The sequence below is a fragment of the Lagopus muta genome, chromosome 4, assembly GCF_023343835.1.
Source record: "Lagopus muta isolate bLagMut1 chromosome 4, bLagMut1 primary, whole genome shotgun sequence".
Taxonomy (NCBI): domain Eukaryota; kingdom Metazoa; phylum Chordata; class Aves; order Galliformes; family Phasianidae; genus Lagopus; species Lagopus muta.
In genome coordinates this window covers 14,786,957-14,803,220 of record NC_064436.1, presented here as the reverse complement: position 1 = coordinate 14,803,220, position 16,264 = coordinate 14,786,957, and the positions used below count along the sequence as shown (strand labels likewise).

Sequence of the window (16,264 nt, the reverse complement as noted above, 5' to 3'; positions counted from 1 at the left end):
AGAAGGAGAAATCATTGCTGTTCTTCATTATCAAACTATAGATGAAAAGGGTGCAGTCTTTTCTTGTGACTTTTGTGTAAAACTCTTCTACCTGAGCTCATGTAGGTGCCATTGGAGTGAGCTACTGATACTACAGCTCTGAGAACTGTTTCTCTGCTTTGAAGTGGAAATAAGGCTGGGGCATGCCCCTCACAGTGAGTCTTTCTGTGGTACATAGGCAATGAATAGTACCAGAATACGTCCAACCAAATCTTTAAGAGCTAGGTTACTGATTCAGGCAGCAACATATTCTGAAAGTCTTTGGGCAGAAGTTGATCTAATGTACGTGACTGTTTAAGACCTGAATGGTTTTGAGTATTATGCATTCATGCAGAGTGGGAGCAGACCTTGCTGGATAACCTGCTGGTACTAACAAGATCCATTTTGAGAATGGAATCGTTTATATTTATTTAAAGAACTGTACTAAAATATTGAAATAAACTTGTCATGATACTGTACTAGAACATGTTCCTCTGTATATGCATTTTGGAGTGCTTGCCCCCAAACTAGCAATGGCAGTTAATTTGAATGCCAGAAGCATGCATAAAAGTTGTCTGAACTTTCTCTCAGTGCCTAACCCGAGCCCAGCTGTGCTGGCCTGGGTCTGGGTGTTACCTTACCTTCTCCTATTCAACTAGCGGGCTGTTACTTTGTACCTTGATAGTGTTGAACATCAAACTGCGGACAACAGGAGTTACATTTTAACATCTTTCCCTACACCTGTCAGCCAGTACAGAAAAATCCAAAAGGCTTTTGAATTTCATGCCACTCCAGTGGATTCTGGTATTTTTGTTTGTTTGTTTGTTTTTTTAATATCAAATTAAGACTGTAGAGTTCCACGATTTTGCTGGCCCCTTGTTTTACTTTGGTTTGTAGTTGCCCTTGAGCAGTGAAGGTCAGCATATTTGTTGCTGCAATTCTTATTTTTCTTAAAAAATAAAAGCATTTATGTGGATTTCATGTCGTAGTGGCATTGGCAATTGATGATTTTGTGTTTTTTATGTCCTCTAAAGAGAGTTGATACTGTCAGTGACAATGTGCTCAATGTTGCAGTTTGCAGGTAAAAGACAGGAGGGTGGTGCTCATTGAGCATAAAGGATGCTGATGTATTCACACGACGAAAATAATATAAGAATGGCCATGTGCTAAGCTGTAGAAATGCATAACATCCTTTGTCTTCAGTTGGATAACACTGTTTAACAAAACTTGTTACAGTTTTGTAGGTGTCAAATCCAGAGGTGTTTCTGCCTCTTGGGAGGTAATCGTGCCACCATTTAGGGAACAGCTGCTACTCTGCAACTTTGGTTTGTTTGTACAGATTTGTACATTGCTTTTGCACCGCAGATTCCAGTGGGTTTGTAGTAATTACCGCTTCTGAAATCAAGCTCTGTGCTATAAAGATACATTCTGCTTAAAGGAAGAAAAACAGTTCGCATGGGGTGAGGAGCCTTATATACAGCCTATACTTTTAAATGGCACTTAGAAAACATTTTCTTTTTTCTGTAAACAGGTAAGCTGTGGGATAAATTGTCAAGGAAGTTTCTGTAATTTTTGGCCTTAATGCTAGATAAGATCAAGGTAAGGGGGAACCAAAAAGGGCTTTGGGCTAAGGGAATCACCAGAGGCTTCTAACAGTTTGGGTAGCTGCCATTGACCCCAGGGTGCTTGCAGCCTTCAGTGCAGCTTGACCCTTATTCAGAAGGGTTAAGCAGCCTCTCATTTGGCCCTAGAGAGAGGCCTGTACATAAACACAGCATGCAGTGCAGCTCCAGACAGATGCAGCAGTTTCTTCTGCAGCTCATGCTTGTTGTTGAGCAGGTGTCCCTGTCAGGGAAGAAGCTGTGACCCAAAAAGGGACCCAACAGGAAGACCGAGTGAAATGTGGCTCTGTTACTAATTGATACGGGACCATGGGACCCTTGTGATGCAGAACAGCGAACGGGCTGAGGACTGAATGCTTCCTTCACTCAGCTTTTTACTTTGCAAGACTGCCCTCCAGAAATTATCTCAACGGCAGTAAACGGGGAAGAGGAAAAGTAAACGTCTTCAGTGTTTCTTTATGCACAGTGATGTTGCTCTGGTGAAATGCTCTCTGGTGCAAGCCTTCCTTTACCACTTATTGCACAAATGCACAGAAAGTTCAGCTGTTATGTACGTGGCTCCCAGCTGAGGCATTGCTGCTGCTGCTACACGCTGTTTCGGCTTCAGTGGGGGCCACATATACTCTGTATCCACTGTTGGTCTCTTCCATAGTCCTTGTTTGTAGCACTGCTACAGTGAGAAAGCACGCAGCTGGGGGCAGAAGGAAGGGAGCTGAGCAAAGGCTGCAGAGCGCAGCCATCAGGTGAGCATTTCAGCCCCGGTGTGTGAATGAGGTACAAAATAGAAGCAGCTTTGCAAAGAGAGAGTGTCCTGAGCTGACACATCAATGGCATCCTGCGAACAGCTGCTGCCTTGTTTCCCTTGGTAAACACATGTTGGAGCTCAGAAGGGGTTTGTGCTGTAGGGGCAGATGGGAGGGGTGACAGGGAAGAATTCCTTAAAAAGATATAGAAGTAGTTTTAAATGAAGTTGGTGGGGATCTGTAAGTCAGGAAGAACTGCCTAATGTGTACATGACTGTTAAAAGCAACGCTGAAATGGAAGGCACGAGTTGCACAGCCAGCTCCGCCAGGTGCCGGGCTGTGAGCTGAGATCACCTGTGGGGGCGGCGCTGCCCTGAGGGGCCGGGCGGCGACACCTGTGAGCGGGGCCGTGACCTTCAGGTGACCCCGGGGCGGCAGCCGTTAGGAAGAAAGGGCGGGAACGTCGAGGGGGACGGAGAGAGGGCGGCGGGAAGAAAAGCGCGGGAAGCGACAGCGGCGTTCGGGGCTCCTATTGGCTGGCGGGCTGAAGGGACAGCTATAAAAGGTGCGCGCGCGGGAAGGTGAGTCAGACGTTCTCCACAGCGCGTGAGAAGAAGCGGCGTGCCGTGAGGGAAAGGCGGCGACGACGGCAAGCGGTCTCCAGAGTTGAGGAGCGGCGGGGCCAGGGTACGGAGGATGCGAGGCAAGGCGGAGCGGGGCGGCGCGGGGTGCGGGGGGGCCGGGTCGAGGCGGGGGGCCGGGTCGAGGCGGGGGGCCGGGTCGAGGCGGGGGGCCGGGTCGAGGCGGGGGGCCGGGTCGAGGCGGGGGGCCGGGTCGAGGCGGGGTAGGGGACGCCGCCGCTGCCGCCGCTAGCGGGCTCCGACGGATGGCAACCGAAGCCGGGACCGCCGCGTGGGCATCGATGGCGGGCGGGCGGGCGGGCGGAGTCGGTGCTGGAGCCGCCTGTGGGGCTTCGGTGGCGGGAAGGAGCCGGGGCTGGAGCCGCCTGTGGGGCTCCGGTGGCGGGAAGGAGCCGGGGCTGGAGCCGCGTCTTAAGCTCCGCTGGCAGGCGGACAGAGTCGGGCTGTCCAGCCGGCACCGAGTGCAGGCAGCTCTGAGCGCGCTCTCAGACGAGGGGCGCAGGCGCGACGAGCGGGGCGAGTTGCCACGTGGAAGAAGACGCACTGAGGCAGCGGCGAGCAGCAATAATAAAACAATGAGTGCTATCGCGTACAGTGTTGAAGTGCGTGGCTTTTACTCTCTGCTTTGTAATGGCGTGGTGGAAATGGGGGAGGACACGAGAAGTGCATTCCTGATGAGAAGGGGAAGGAGTAAAGCGGTGTTGTGGTGTTTAATTATAGAAGTGAGTTAAAGAAGCTCTGCAGCAGCAAAACGGGTGGATGCTAAGAGAAAAATTTAGCATTCAGCACCACGTTTTGTATTCTACTTTAAGATAATTCATGGCAGTAGATGTTATAAGCTGAAAATTCCCTTGTAACTTCACACCACTGATGGCTATGAACTGGTGAATGAGAAATGAGATGAATTTATAGCAGCAGGAATCTCAAATCAAGCACAAGAGGAGAGAAACACGATGCCAAAGAACCTGCTGAGCAGATGGAAAAGATTGACAATTCAGAAGTGCCAAGATGGCACAATGGTTGCATTTACGCAGACCAATTAATATGATAAAAGCTGTTGTATTTCCAATAAAGTTAGAGACTGGGGGTCTGCAGTAAGCAGGGCAACTGACTCTTGGGCTGCTGCTATTTGTATTGCCAGATAAACTTGGCCAGTCTGCCCAACTCTGTGATCCCCCGCAGCACCGGCTGGAAGCGCGCCGTGTGCCAGAGAGGTGAGAAAAGCTACTCTAACAAGCTTTTTTGGAATGAACAGCTGGTGCCAGAGGGAGCAGGGTGGAGGGAGGGAAGATCTTCCTTGGCTGGGTGGTGGCGTGCTGAGTTCCTCTGTGATGTTGGGTTTCCCTTTTCCTTCCAGTGGTGAGCTGGCTGCTCTGGAGGTCTAATGGTGTCCTCGCTGATGTTTCAGGAGCTGCTGCAGGAGGCAGGAGCAAGCAAGAGGAGGATGTGGAAGCGTGCAGACGCGGGGGGGAAGGAGAGGCACTCTGGGCAAAGCACTTGTCCCGTTAGCGGGGCTGCAGTCACATTTAGTCCCATTTGAGTTTGAGCGTTGCCGGCGCCTTGGCCGGCTTTGTGCTGGGCGACCTCCCTGTAAGCAGGGCTCGGGTCTTTGCTTTTGCTGTAGTTGGGCTTTTGCCTTGCTGCTCCTTTGGCTGCCTGGGGAGCGTGGCCCCCTGTAACGCAGGGCGAGAGCCACCTCTCCGCACCTGAGTGGGAAACGGAGCTCGCCGGACCCCGAGGCCGCCCTGTAAGCAGGGTAGTGCCTTTTCCCCGCCCCTCTTCCTCCTCCGGCCCCTCGGCATCGTTGCCTGGTGGTGGCCTGTCAATGCGACGGCCCCGTACTCGGGGTGCGCGTTGCGGCATCTGGCCTTTGGCTTTAGCTGGGAAGCCCCTTGGCACGTTGAGGTCTGCGGCCTCCGTGCAGGCTAGGGACAGGTCACAGGCTCTTGTCTGTTGCCCGCGGTTGTGGGTTTATTCCCAGGGTTTGGCTGCGCTGCGTTGTCCTTCCCTTCTGGAAAGTTGCATCTGTGTGCGTGTGTTCCCCTTCCTTTCCATGTTTGTGACTGTGGTGTGACTGAGCGACTGAGCTTTCCCTTTAGGCTCCCACAAAAATCGCTGCAGCCTAGCTTCGGCTTCCCAGGGGGGAATGGAGGACTTTGGTGCAGGCCGCAAAAGGGGTGTTCCCTCTCAGTCCCGCGAGCGCAGCGAGTGTCCTGTCTTCCTCTAAATTATTTAGCATAGATCAGAGCCACGTGGCAGTTCAGTGGCCGAGGCCGCCCTGTAGCCAGGGCTTGGGCCAGTCCTTTAGTGGGCGCCTGCTCCGCTGGCGGTGTGACAGCCCCGTAGTCGGGGCGTGTGTCCCAAGCTGCGGAGCCCTCTGTCCCCCGAGCAGCCCTCCCGCCCGCCCTGTAATCAGGTGCGGGGAGGCTGCGGCATTGCAGCCGGCTGCTCTAGCCTTCCAGCTGGTGGGAGTGACCCCTCCCTGTCCCGTCAGAGGGTGCAGGTTGAGGTGCTGCTTGTGTGTGCGGTGACCTCCCCAGTCGGTGGGTCGAGGTTGCTGGCGGGGTTCCCAAAGGCGAGAGGTTGGTGATGTTGTGCTGCTGCCGGGCGGGCCAGCCTGTAACTCAGGCGTTGGCGGGAGCCTCGTGCTCCGCGGGGCTTCCTGGGGAGGGTGGGGTGTGGGGGTACCGTCCTGTAGGCAGGGCTGCGCGTGCCCCCCGTGAGTGCTTGGTGAGCTGCGTTCAGAGAGACCCCCTGTACTCAGGCGGGAATGTGGCCCCGGCCTTTCAGAGGCACGGGGCTGCGAGACGTGGGCTTGGGCTTGCGCCCTGCCCGGAATCAGGGCTGGGGTCCCCACCGCGGCATTTGGCCGTGCCGCCCCGCTGCCTGGCAGCTGAGAGTCGCTCCCGCCGCTGGGGGGGAAACCGAGCTCTGTGGCTCCAGGGGTGTCGTCCACCCGCCTGTAATCAGGGTCTGGGTGCGCGAGCGCTTGTGCTCAGCTGGCAGCCTGTGTGGGGTGACCGCCCCGTTAGCGGGGTGCGGGTCGAGGTGCCCCCGGACTGGGAGAGAAGGAGCCTCCCGCGGCCGGTAGGGATGGGGGCTGCCCTGTAAGCCGGGGAGCGCCAGTGCCCCGCAGTCCCAGGCCCTTTGCAATGGAGGCAGTGGCGGGGGTCCCCTGTAATCAGGGAAGCTGACTCTTTGGCCGCTGCTATGCGTGTGTGCCCAGCTCCATTTGCCCAGTGTGCCCGCCTCTGTGATCCCTCGCAGCACCGGCTGGAAGCGCGCCGTGCGCCAGTGAGGTGAGGAAAGCTGCTCAAAGTAGTTTTTGGTGGGATGAACTGGGGAGGGGGGATGCAAGGCCTTCCTTGGCTGGGTGGGGGCGTGCTGAGTTCCTCTGCGATGTTGGGTTGGTTTCTTTTTTCCTTCGTGTGGGGGGCTTGCTGCTGTGCAGCTGTAACGGTGTCCCCGCTGATGTTTCAGGAGCTGCAGCCGAAGAAAGAAGAAGAGGCGGCGTGGGGACGCGGGAGGCAGGAGCGAGCAAGCAAGCAAGGATGCAAGCGAGAAGAGGATGCGGAAGCGTGCAGACGCGGGGGGGAAGGAGAGGCACTCTGGGCAAAGCACTTGTCCCGTTAGCGGGGCTGCAGTCACATTTAGTCCCATTTGAGTTTGAGCGTTGCCGGCGCCTTGGCCGGCTTTGTGCTGGGCGACCTCCCTGTAAGCAGGGCTCGGGTCTTTGCTTTTGCTGTAGTTGGGCTTTTGCCTTGCTGCTCCTTTGGCTGCCTGGGGAGCGTGGCCCCCTGTAACGCAGGGCGAGAGCCACCTCTCCGCACCTGAGTGGGAAACGGAGCTCGCCGGACCCCGAGGCCGCCCTGTAAGCAGGGTAGTGCCGTTTCCCCGCCCCTCTTCCTCCTCCGGCCCCTCGGCATCGTTGCCTGGTGGTGGCCTGTCAATGCGACGGCCCCGTACTCGGGGTGCGCGTTGCGGCATCTGGCCTTTGGCTTTAGCTGGGAAGCCCCTTGGCACGTTGAGGTCTGCGGCCTCCGTGCAGGCTAGGGACAGGTCACAAGATCTTGGCTGTCCTTTAGTGGGCGCCTGCTCCGCTGGCGGTGTGACAGCCCCGTAGTCGGGGCGTGTGTCCCAAGCTGCGGAGCCCTCTGTCCCCCGAGCAGCCCTCCCGCCCGCCCTGTAATCAGGTGCGGGGAGGCTGCGGCATTGCAGCCGGCTGCTCTAGTCATCCAGCTGGTGGGAATGACCCCTCCCTGTCCCGTCAGAGGGTGCAGGTTGAGGTGCTGCTTGTGTGTGCGGTGACCTCCCCACTCGGTGGGTCGAGGTTGCTGGCGGGGTTCCCAAAGGCAAGAGGTTGGTGATGTTGTGCTGCTGCCGGGCGGGCCAGCCTGTAACTCAGGCGTTGGCGGGAGCCTCGTGCTCCGCGGGGCTTCCTGGGGAGGGTGGGGTGTGGGGGTACCGTCCTGTAGGCAGGGCTGCGCGTGCCCCCCGTGAGTGCTTGGTGAGCTGCGTTCAGAGAGACCCCCTGTACTCAGGCGGGAATGTGGCCCCGGCCTTTCAGAGGCACGGGGCTGCGAGACGTGGGCTTGGGCTTGCGCCCTGCCCGGAATCAGGGCTGGGGTCCCCACCGCGGCATTTGGCCGTGCCGCCCCGCTGCCTGGCAGCTGAGAGTCGCTCCCGCCGCTGGGGGGGAAACCGAGCTCTGTGGCTCCAGGGGTGTCGTCCACCCGCCTGTAATCAGGGTCTGGGTGCGCGAGCGCTTGTGCTCAGCTGGCAGCCTGTGTGGGGTGACCGCCCCGTTAGCGGGGTGCGGGTCGAGGTGCCCCCGGACTGGGAGAGAAGGAGCCTCCCGCGGCCGGTAGGGATGGGGGCTGCCCTGTAAGCCGGGGAGCGCCAGTGCCCCGCAGTCCCAGGCCCTTTGCAATGGAGGCAGTGGCGGGGGTCCCCTGTAATCAGGGAAGCTGACTCTTTGGCCGCTGCTATGCGTGTGTGCCCAGCTCCATTTGCCCAGTGTGCCCGCCTCTGTGATCCCTCGCAGCACCGGCTGGAAGCGCGCCGTGCGCCAGTGAGGTGAGGAAAGCTGCTCAAAGTAGTTTTTGGTGGGATGAACTGGGGAGGGGGGATGCAAGGCCTTCCTTGGCTGGGTGGGGGCGTGCTGAGTTGCATTGTGATGTTGGGTTTCTTTTTTCCTTCGTGTGGGGGGCTTGCTGCTGTGCAGCTGTAACGGTGTCCCCGCTGATGTTTCAGGAGCTGCAGCCGAAGAAAGAAGAAGAGGCGGCGTGGGGACGCGGGAGGCAGGAGCGAGCAAGCAAGCAAGGATGCAAGCGAGAAGAGGATGCGGAAGCGTGCAGACGCGGGGGGGAAGGAGAGGCACTCTGGGCAAAGCACTTGTCCCGTTAGCGGGGCTGCAGTCACATTTAGTCCCATTTGAGTTTGAGCGTTGCCGGCGCCTTGGCCGGCTTTGTGCTGGGCGACCTCCCTGTAAGCAGGGCTCGGGTCTTTGCTTTTGCTGTAGTTGGGCTTTTGCCTTGCTGCTCCTTTGGCTGCCTGGGGAGCGTGGCCCCCTGTAACGCAGGGCGAGAGCCACCTCTCCGCACCTGAGTGGGAAACGGAGCTCGCCGGACCCCGAGGCCGCCCTGTAAGCAGGGGAGTGCCTTTTCCCCGCCCCTCTTCCTCCTCCGGCCCCTCGGCATCGTTGCCTGGTGGTGGCCTGTCAATGTGACGGCCCCGTACTCGGGGTGCGCGTTGCGGCATCTGGCCTTTGGCTTTAGCTGGGAAGCCCCTTGGCACGTTGAGGTCTGCGGCCTCCGTGCAGGCTAGGGACAGGTCACAAGATCTTGGCTGTCCTTTAGTGGGCGCCTGCTCCGCTGGCGGTGTGACAGCCCCGTAGTCGGGGCGTGTGTCCCAAGCTGCGGAGCCCTCTGTCCCCCGAGCAGCCCTCCCGCCCGCCCTGTAATCAGGTGCGGGGAGGCTGCGGCATTGCAGCCGGCTGCTCTAGTCATCCAGCTGGTGGGAATGACCCCTCCCTGTCCCGTCAGAGGGTGCAGGTTGAGGTGCTGCTTGTGTGTGCGGTGACCTCCCCACTCGGTGGGTCGAGGTTGCTGGCGGGGTTCCCAAAGGCAAGAGGTTGGTGATGTTGTGCTGCTGCCGGGCGGGCCAGCCTGTAACTCAGGCGTTGGCGGGAGCCTCGTGCTCCGCGGGGCTTCCTGGGGAGGGTGGGGTGTGGGGGTACCGTCCTGTAGGCAGGGCTGCGTGTGCCCCCCGTGAGTGCTTGGTGAGCTGCATTCAGAGAGACCCCCTGTACTCAGGCGGGAATGTGGCCCCGGCCTTTCAGAGGCACGGGGCTGCGAGACGTGGGCTTGGGCTTGCGCCCTGCCCGGAATCAGGGCTGGGGTCCCCACCGCGGCATTTGGCCGTGCCGCCCCGCTGCCTGGCAGCTGAGAGTCGCTCCCGCCGCTGGGGGGGAAACCGAGCTCTGTGGCTCCAGGGGTGTCGTCCACCCGCCTGTAATCAGGGTCTGGGTGCGCGAGCGCTTGTGCTCAGCTGGCAGCCTGTGTGGGGTGACCGCCCCGTTAGCGGGGTGCGGGTCGAGGTGCCCCCGGACTGGGAGAGAAGGAGCCTCCCGCGGCCGGTAGGGATGGGGGCTGCCCTGTAAGCCGGGGAGCGCCAGTGCCCCGCAGTCCCAGGCCCTTTGCAATGGAGGCAGTGGCGGGGGTCCCCTGTAATCAGGGAAGCTGACTCTTTGGCCGCTGCTATGCGTGTGTGCCCAGCTCCATTTGCCCAGTGTGCCCGCCTCTGTGATCCCTCGCAGCACCGGCTGGAAGCGCGCCGTGCGCCAGTGAGGTGAGGAAAGCTGCTCAAAGTAGTTTTTGGTGGGATGAACTGGGGAGGGGGGATGCAAGGCCTTCCTTGGCTGGGTGGGGGCGTGCTGAGTTGCATTGTGATGTTGGGTTTCTTTTTTCCTTCGTGTGGGGGGCTTGCTGCTGTGCAGCTGTAACGGTGTCCCCGCTGATGTTTCAGGAGCTGCAGCCGAAGAAAGAAGAAGAGGCGGCATGGGGACGCGGGAGGCAGGAGCGAGCAAGCAAGCAAGGATGCAAGCGAGAAGAGGATGCGGAAGCGTGCAGACGCGGGGGGGAAGGAGAGGCACTCTGGGCAAAGCACTTGTCCCGTTAGCGGGGCTGCAGTCACATTTAGTCCCATTTGAGTTTGAGCGTTGCCGGCGCCTTGGCCGGCTTTGTGCTGGGCGACCTCCCTGTAAGCAGGGCTCGGGTCTTTGCTTTTGCTGTAGTTGGGCTTTTGCCTTGCTGCTCCTTTGGCTGCCTGGGGAGCGTGGCCCCCTGTAACGCAGGGCGAGAGCCACCTCTCCGCACCTGAGTGGGAAACGGAGCTCGCCGGACCCCGAGGCCGCCCTGTAAGCAGGGTAGTGCCGTTTCCCCGCCCCTCTTCCTCCTCCGGCCCCTCGGCATCGTTGCCTGGTGGTGGCCTGTCAATGTGACGGCCCCGTACTCGGGGTGCGCGTTGCGGCATCTGGCCTTTGGCTTTAGCTGGGAAGCCCCTTGGCACGTTGAGGTCTGCGGCCTCCGTGCAGGCTAGGGACAGGTCACAAGATCTTGGCTGTCCTTTAGTTGGCGCCTGCTCCGCTGGCGGTGTGACAGCCCCGTAGTCGGGGCGTGTGTCCCAAGCTGCGGAGCCCTCTGTCCCCCGAGCAGCCCTCCCGCCCGCCCTGTAATCAGGTGCGGGGAGGCTGCGGCATTGCAGCCGGCTGCTCTAGTCATCCAGCTGGTGGGAATGACCCCTCCCTGTCCCGTCAGAGGGTGCAGGTTGAGGTGCTGCTTGTGTGTGCGGTGACCTCCCCACTCGGTGGGTCGAGGTTGCTGGCGGGGTTCCCAAAGGCAAGAGGTTGGTGATGTTGTGCTGCTGCCGGGCGGGCCAGCCTGTAACTCAGGCGTTGGCGGGAGCCTCGTGCTCCGCGGGGCTTCCTGGGGAGGGTGGGGTGTGGGGGGTACCGTCCTGTAGGCAGGGCTGCGCGTGCCCCCCGTGAGTGCTTGGTGAGCTGCGTTCAGAGAGACCCCCTGTACTCAGGCGGGAATGTGGCCCCGGCCTTTCAGAGGCACGGGGCTGCGAGACGTGGGCTTGGGCTTGCGCCCTGCCCGGAATCAGGGCTGGGGTCCCCACCGCGGCATTTGGCCGTGCCGCCCCGCTGCCTGGCAGCTGAGAGTCGCTCCCGCCGCTGGGGGGGAAACCGAGCTCTGTGGCTCCAGGGGTGTCGTCCACCCGCCTGTAATCAGGGTCTGGGTGCGCGAGCGCTTGTGCTCAGCTGGCAGCCTGTGTGGGGTGACCGCCCCGTTAGCGGGGTGCGGGTCGAGGTGCCCCCGGACTGGGAGAGAAGGAGCCTCCCGCGGCCGGTAGGGATGGGGGCTGCCCTGTAAGCCGGGGAGCGCCAGTGCCCCGCAGTCCCAGGCCCTTTGCAATGGAGGCAGTGGCGGGGGTCCCCTGTAATCAGGGAAGCTGACTCTTTGGCCGCTGCTATGCGTGTGTGCCCAGCTCCATTTGCCCAGTGTGCCCGCCTCTGTGATCCCTCGCAGCACCGGCTGGAAGCGCGCCGTGCGCCAGTGAGGTGAGGAAAGCTGCTCAAAGTAGTTTTTGGTGGGATGAACTGGGGAGGGGGGATGCAAGGCCTTCCTTGGCTGGGTGGGGGCGTGCTGAGTTGCATTGTGATGTTGGGTTTCTTTTTTCCTTCGTGTGGGGGGCTTGCTGCTGTGCAGCTGTAACGGTGTCCCCGCTGATGTTTCAGGAGCTGCAGCCGAAGAAAGAAGAAGAGGCGGCGTGGGGACGCGGGAGGCAGGAGCGAGCAAGCAAGCAAGGATGCAAGCGAGAAGAGGATGCGGAAGCGTGCAGACGCGGGGGGGAAGGAGAGGCACTCTGGGCAAAGCACTTGTCCCGTTAGCGGGGCTGCAGTCACATTTAGTCCCATTTGAGTTTGAGCGTTGCCGGCGCCTTGGCCGGCTTTGTGCTGGGCGACCTCCCTGTAAGCAGGGCTCGGGTCTTTGCTTTTGCTGTAGTTGGGCTTTTGCCTTGCTGCTCCTTTGGCTGCCTGGGGAGCGTGGCCCCCTGTAACGCAGGGCGAGAGCCACCTCTCCGCACCTGAGTGGGAAACGGAGCTCGCCGGACCCCGAGGCCGCCCTGTAAGCAGGGTAGTGCCGTTTCCCCGCCCCTCTTCCTCCTCCGGCCCCTCGGCATCGTTGCCTGGTGGTGGCCTGTCAATGCGACGGCCCCGTACTCGGGGTGCGCGTTGCGGCATCTGGCCTTTGGCTTTAGCTGGGAAGCCCCTTGGCACGTTGAGGTCTGCGGCCTCCGTGCAGGCTAGGGACAGGTCACAAGATCTTGGCTGTCCTTTAGTTGGCGCCTGCTCCGCTGGCGGTGTGACAGCCCCGTAGTCGGGGCGTGTGTCCCAAGCTGCGGAGCCCTCTGTCCCCCGAGCAGCCCTCCCGCCCGCCCTGTAATCAGGTGCGGGGAGGCTGCGGCATTGCAGCCGGCTGCTCTAGTCATCCAGCTGGTGGGAATGACCCCTCCCTGTCCCGTCAGAGGGTGCAGGTTGAGGTGCTGCTTGTGTGTGCGGTGACCTCCCCAGTCGGTGGGTCGAGGTTGCTGGCGGGGTTCCCAAAGGCAAGAGGTTGGTGATGTTGTGCTGCTGCCGGGCGGGCCAGCCTGTAACTCAGGCGTTGGCGGGAGCCTCGTGCTCCGCGGGGCTTCCTGGGGAGGGTGGGGTGTGGGGGGTACCGTCCTGTAGGCAGGGCTGCGCGTGCCCCCCGTGAGTGCTTGGTGAGCTGCGTTCAGAGAGACCCCCTGTACTCAGGCGGGAATGTGGCCCCGGCCTTTCAGAGGCACGGGGCTGCGAGACGTGGGCTTGGGCTTGCGCCCTGCCCGGAATCAGGGCTGGGGTCCCCACCGCGGCATTTGGCCGTGCCGCCCCGCTGCCTGGCAGCTGAGAGTCGCTCCCGCCGCTGGGGGGGAAACCGAGCTCTGTGGCTCCAGGGGTGTCGTCCACCCGCCTGTAATCAGGGTCTGGGTGCGTGAGCGCTTGTGCTCAGCTGGCAGCCTGTGTGGGGTGACCGCCCCGTTAGCGGGGTGCGGGTCGAGGTGCCCCCGGACTGGGAGAGAAGGAGCCTCCCGCGGCCGGTAGGGATGGGGGCTGCCCTGTAAGCCGGGGAGCGCCAGTGCCCCGCAGTCCCAGGCCCTTTGCAATGGAGGCAGTGGCGGGGGTCCCCTGTAATCAGGGAAGCTGACTCTTTGGCCGCTGCTATGCGTGTGTGCCCAGCTCCATTTGCCCAGTGTGCCCGCCTCTGTGATCCCTCGCAGCACCGGCTGGAAGCGCGCCGTGCGCCAGTGAGGTGAGGAAAGCTGCTCAAAGTAGTTTTTGGTGGGATGAACTGGGGAGGGGGGATGCAAGGCCTTCCTTGGCTGGGTGGGGGCGTGCTGAGTTGCATTGTGATGTTGGGTTTCTTTTTTCCTTCGTGTGGGGGGCTTGCTGCTGTGCAGCTGTAACGGTGTCCCCGCTGATGTTTCAGGAGCTGCAGCCGAAGAAAGAAGAAGAGGCGGCGTGGGGACGCGGGAGGCAGGAGCGAGCAAGCAAGCAAGGATGCAAGCGAGAAGAGGATGCGGAAGCGTGCAGACGCGGGGGGGAAGGAGAGGCACTCTGGGCAAAGCACTTGTCCCGTTAGCGGGGCTGCAGTCACATTTAGTCCCATTTGAGTTTGAGCGTTGCCGGCGCCTTGGCCGGCTTTGTGCTGGGCGACCTCCCTGTAAGCAGGGCTCGGGTCTTTGCTTTTGCTGTAGTTGGGCTTTTGCCTTGCTGCTCCTTTGGCTGCCTGGGGAGCGTGGCCCCCTGTAACGCAGGGCGAGAGCCACCTCTCCGCACCTGAGTGGGAAACGGAGCTCGCCGGACCCCGAGGCCGCCCTGTAAGCAGGGTAGTGCCGTTTCCCCGCCCCTCTTCCTCCTCCGGCCCCTCGGCATCGTTGCCTGGTGGTGGCCTGTCAATGCGACGGCCCCGTACTCGGGGTGCGCGTTGCGGCATCTGGCCTTTGGCTTTAGCTGGGAAGCCCCTTGGCACGTTGAGGTCTGCGGCCTCCGTGCAGGCTAGGGACAGGTCACAGGCTCTTGTCTGTTGCCCGCGGTTGTGGGTTTATTCCCAGGGTTTGGCTGCGCTGCGTTGTCCTTCCCTTCTGGAAAGTTGCGCCTGTGTGTGCATTGCCCTTCCTTTCCTTGTTTGTGTTTGTGGAGTGACAGAGCGACTGAACTTTCCCTTTAGGCCCCTACAAAGATGGCTGCAGCTTAGCTTCGACTTCCCTGGGGGGAATGGAGGACTGTGGTGCAGGCCGCAAAAGGGGTGTTCCCTCTCAGTCCCGTGAGCGCAGCAAGTGTCCTGTCTTCCTCTAAATTATTTAGCATAGATCAGAGCCACGTGGTAGTTCAGTGGCCGAGGCCGCCCTGTAGCCAGGGCTTGGGCCAGTCCTTTAGTGGGCGCCTGCTCCGCTGGCGGTGTGACAGCCCCGTAGTCGGGGCGTGTGTCCCAAGCTGCGGAGCCCTCTGTCCCCCGAGCAGCCCTCCCGCCCGCCCTGTAATCAGGTGCGGGGAGGCTGCGGCATTGCAGCCGGCTGCTCTAGTCATCCAGCTGGTGGGAATGACCCCTCCCTGTCCCGTCAGAGGGTGCAGGTTGAGGTGCTGCTTGTGTGTGCGGTGACCTCCCCAGTCGGTGGGTCGAGGTTGCTGGCGGGGTTCCCAAAGGCAAGAGGTTGGTGATGTTGTGCTGCTGCCGGGCGGGCCAGCCTGTAACTCAGGCGTTGGCGGGAGCCTCGTGCTCCGCGGGGCTTCCTGGGGAGGGTGGGGTGTGGGGGGTACCGTCCTGTAGGCAGGGCTGCGCGTGCCCCCCGTGAGTGCTTGGTGAGCTGCGTTCAGAGAGACCCCCTGTACTCAGGCGGGAATGTGGCCCCGGCCTTTCAGAGGCACGGGACTGCGAGACGTGGGCTTGGGCTTGCGCCCTGCCCGGAATCAGGGCTGGGGTCCCCACCGCGGCATTTGGCCGTGCCGCCCCGCTGCCTGGCAGCTGAGAGTCGCTCCCGCCGCTGGGGGGGAAACCGAGCTCTGTGGCTCCAGGGGTGTCGTCCACCCGCCTGTAATCAGGGTCTGGGTGCGCGAGCGCTTGTGCTCAGCTGGCAGCCTGTGTGGGGTGACCGCCCCGTTAGCGGGGTGCGGGTCGAGGTGCCCCCGGACTGGGAGAGAAGGAGCCTCCCGCGGCCGGTAGGGATGGGGGCTGCCCTGTAAGCCGGGGAGCGCCAGTGCCCCGCAGTCCCAGGCCCTTTGCAATGGAGGCAGTGGCGGGGGTCCCCTGTAATCAGGGAAGCTGACTCTTTGGCCGCTGCTATGCGTGTGTGCCCAGCTCCATTTGCCCAGTGTGCCCGCCTCTGTGATCCCTCGCAGCACCGGCTGGAAGCGCGCCGTGCGCCAGTGAGGTGAGGAAAGCTGCTCAAAGTAGTTTTTGGTGGGATGAACTGGGGAGGGGGGATGCAAGGCCTTCCTTGGCTGGGTGGGGGCGTGCTGAGTTGCATTGTGATGTTGGGTTTCTTTTTTCCTTCGTGTGGGGGGCTTGCTGCTGTGCAGCTGTAACGGTGTCCCCGCTGATGTTTCAGGAGCTGCAGCCGAAGAAAGAAGAAGAGGCGGCATGGGGACGCGGGAGGCAGGAGCGAGCAAGCAAGCAAGGATGCAAGCGAGAAGAGGATGCGGAAGCGTGCAGACGCGGGGGGGAAGGAGAGGCACTCTGGGCAAAGCACTTGTCCCGTTAGCGGGGCTGCAGTCACATTTAGTCCCATTTGAGTTTGAGCGTTGCCGGCGCCTTGGCCGGCTTTGTGCTGGGCGACCTCCCTGTAAGCAGGGCTCGGGTCTTTGCTTTTGCTGTAGTTGGGCTTTTGCCTTGCTGCTCCTTTGGCTGCCTGGGGAGCGTGGCCCCCTGTAACGCAGGGCGAGAGCCACCTCTCCGCACCTGAGTGGGAAACGGAGCTCGCCGGACCCCGAGGCCGCCCTGTAAGCAGGGTAGTGCCGTTTCCCCGCCCCTCTTCCTCCTCCGGCCCCTCGGCATCGTTGCCTGGTGGTGGCCTGTCAATGCGACGGCCCCGTACTCGGGGTGCGCGTTGCGGCATCTGGCCTTTGGCTTTAGCTGGGAAGCCCCTTGGCACGTTG

General features: G+C 61.1%; 1 protein-coding gene and 1 long non-coding RNA gene across 11 annotated transcripts in view; both read left to right on the top strand.

Moving 5' to 3' along the window:
* LOC125692143 (UPF0462 protein C4orf33-like) overlaps positions 1 to 16,264 on the top strand; it is a 169,983-nt gene that overhangs the window by 11,690 nt on the left and 142,029 nt on the right. The window lies entirely within an intron of this gene.
* On the top strand, positions 2,856 to 10,987 carry LOC125692148 (uncharacterized). Of its 4 annotated transcripts, none has more exons than XR_007376491.1 (4): positions 2,856 to 3,070; positions 4,166 to 4,238; positions 4,433 to 5,577; positions 10,901 to 10,987. It is a non-coding gene; the product is annotated as an uncharacterized LOC125692148 (long non-coding RNA). The 4 variants fall into 4 exon arrangements; XR_007376490.1 differs by lacking the exon at positions 10,901 to 10,987 and adding an exon at positions 9,128 to 9,860; XR_007376489.1 differs by lacking the exon at positions 10,901 to 10,987 and adding an exon at positions 7,355 to 8,087.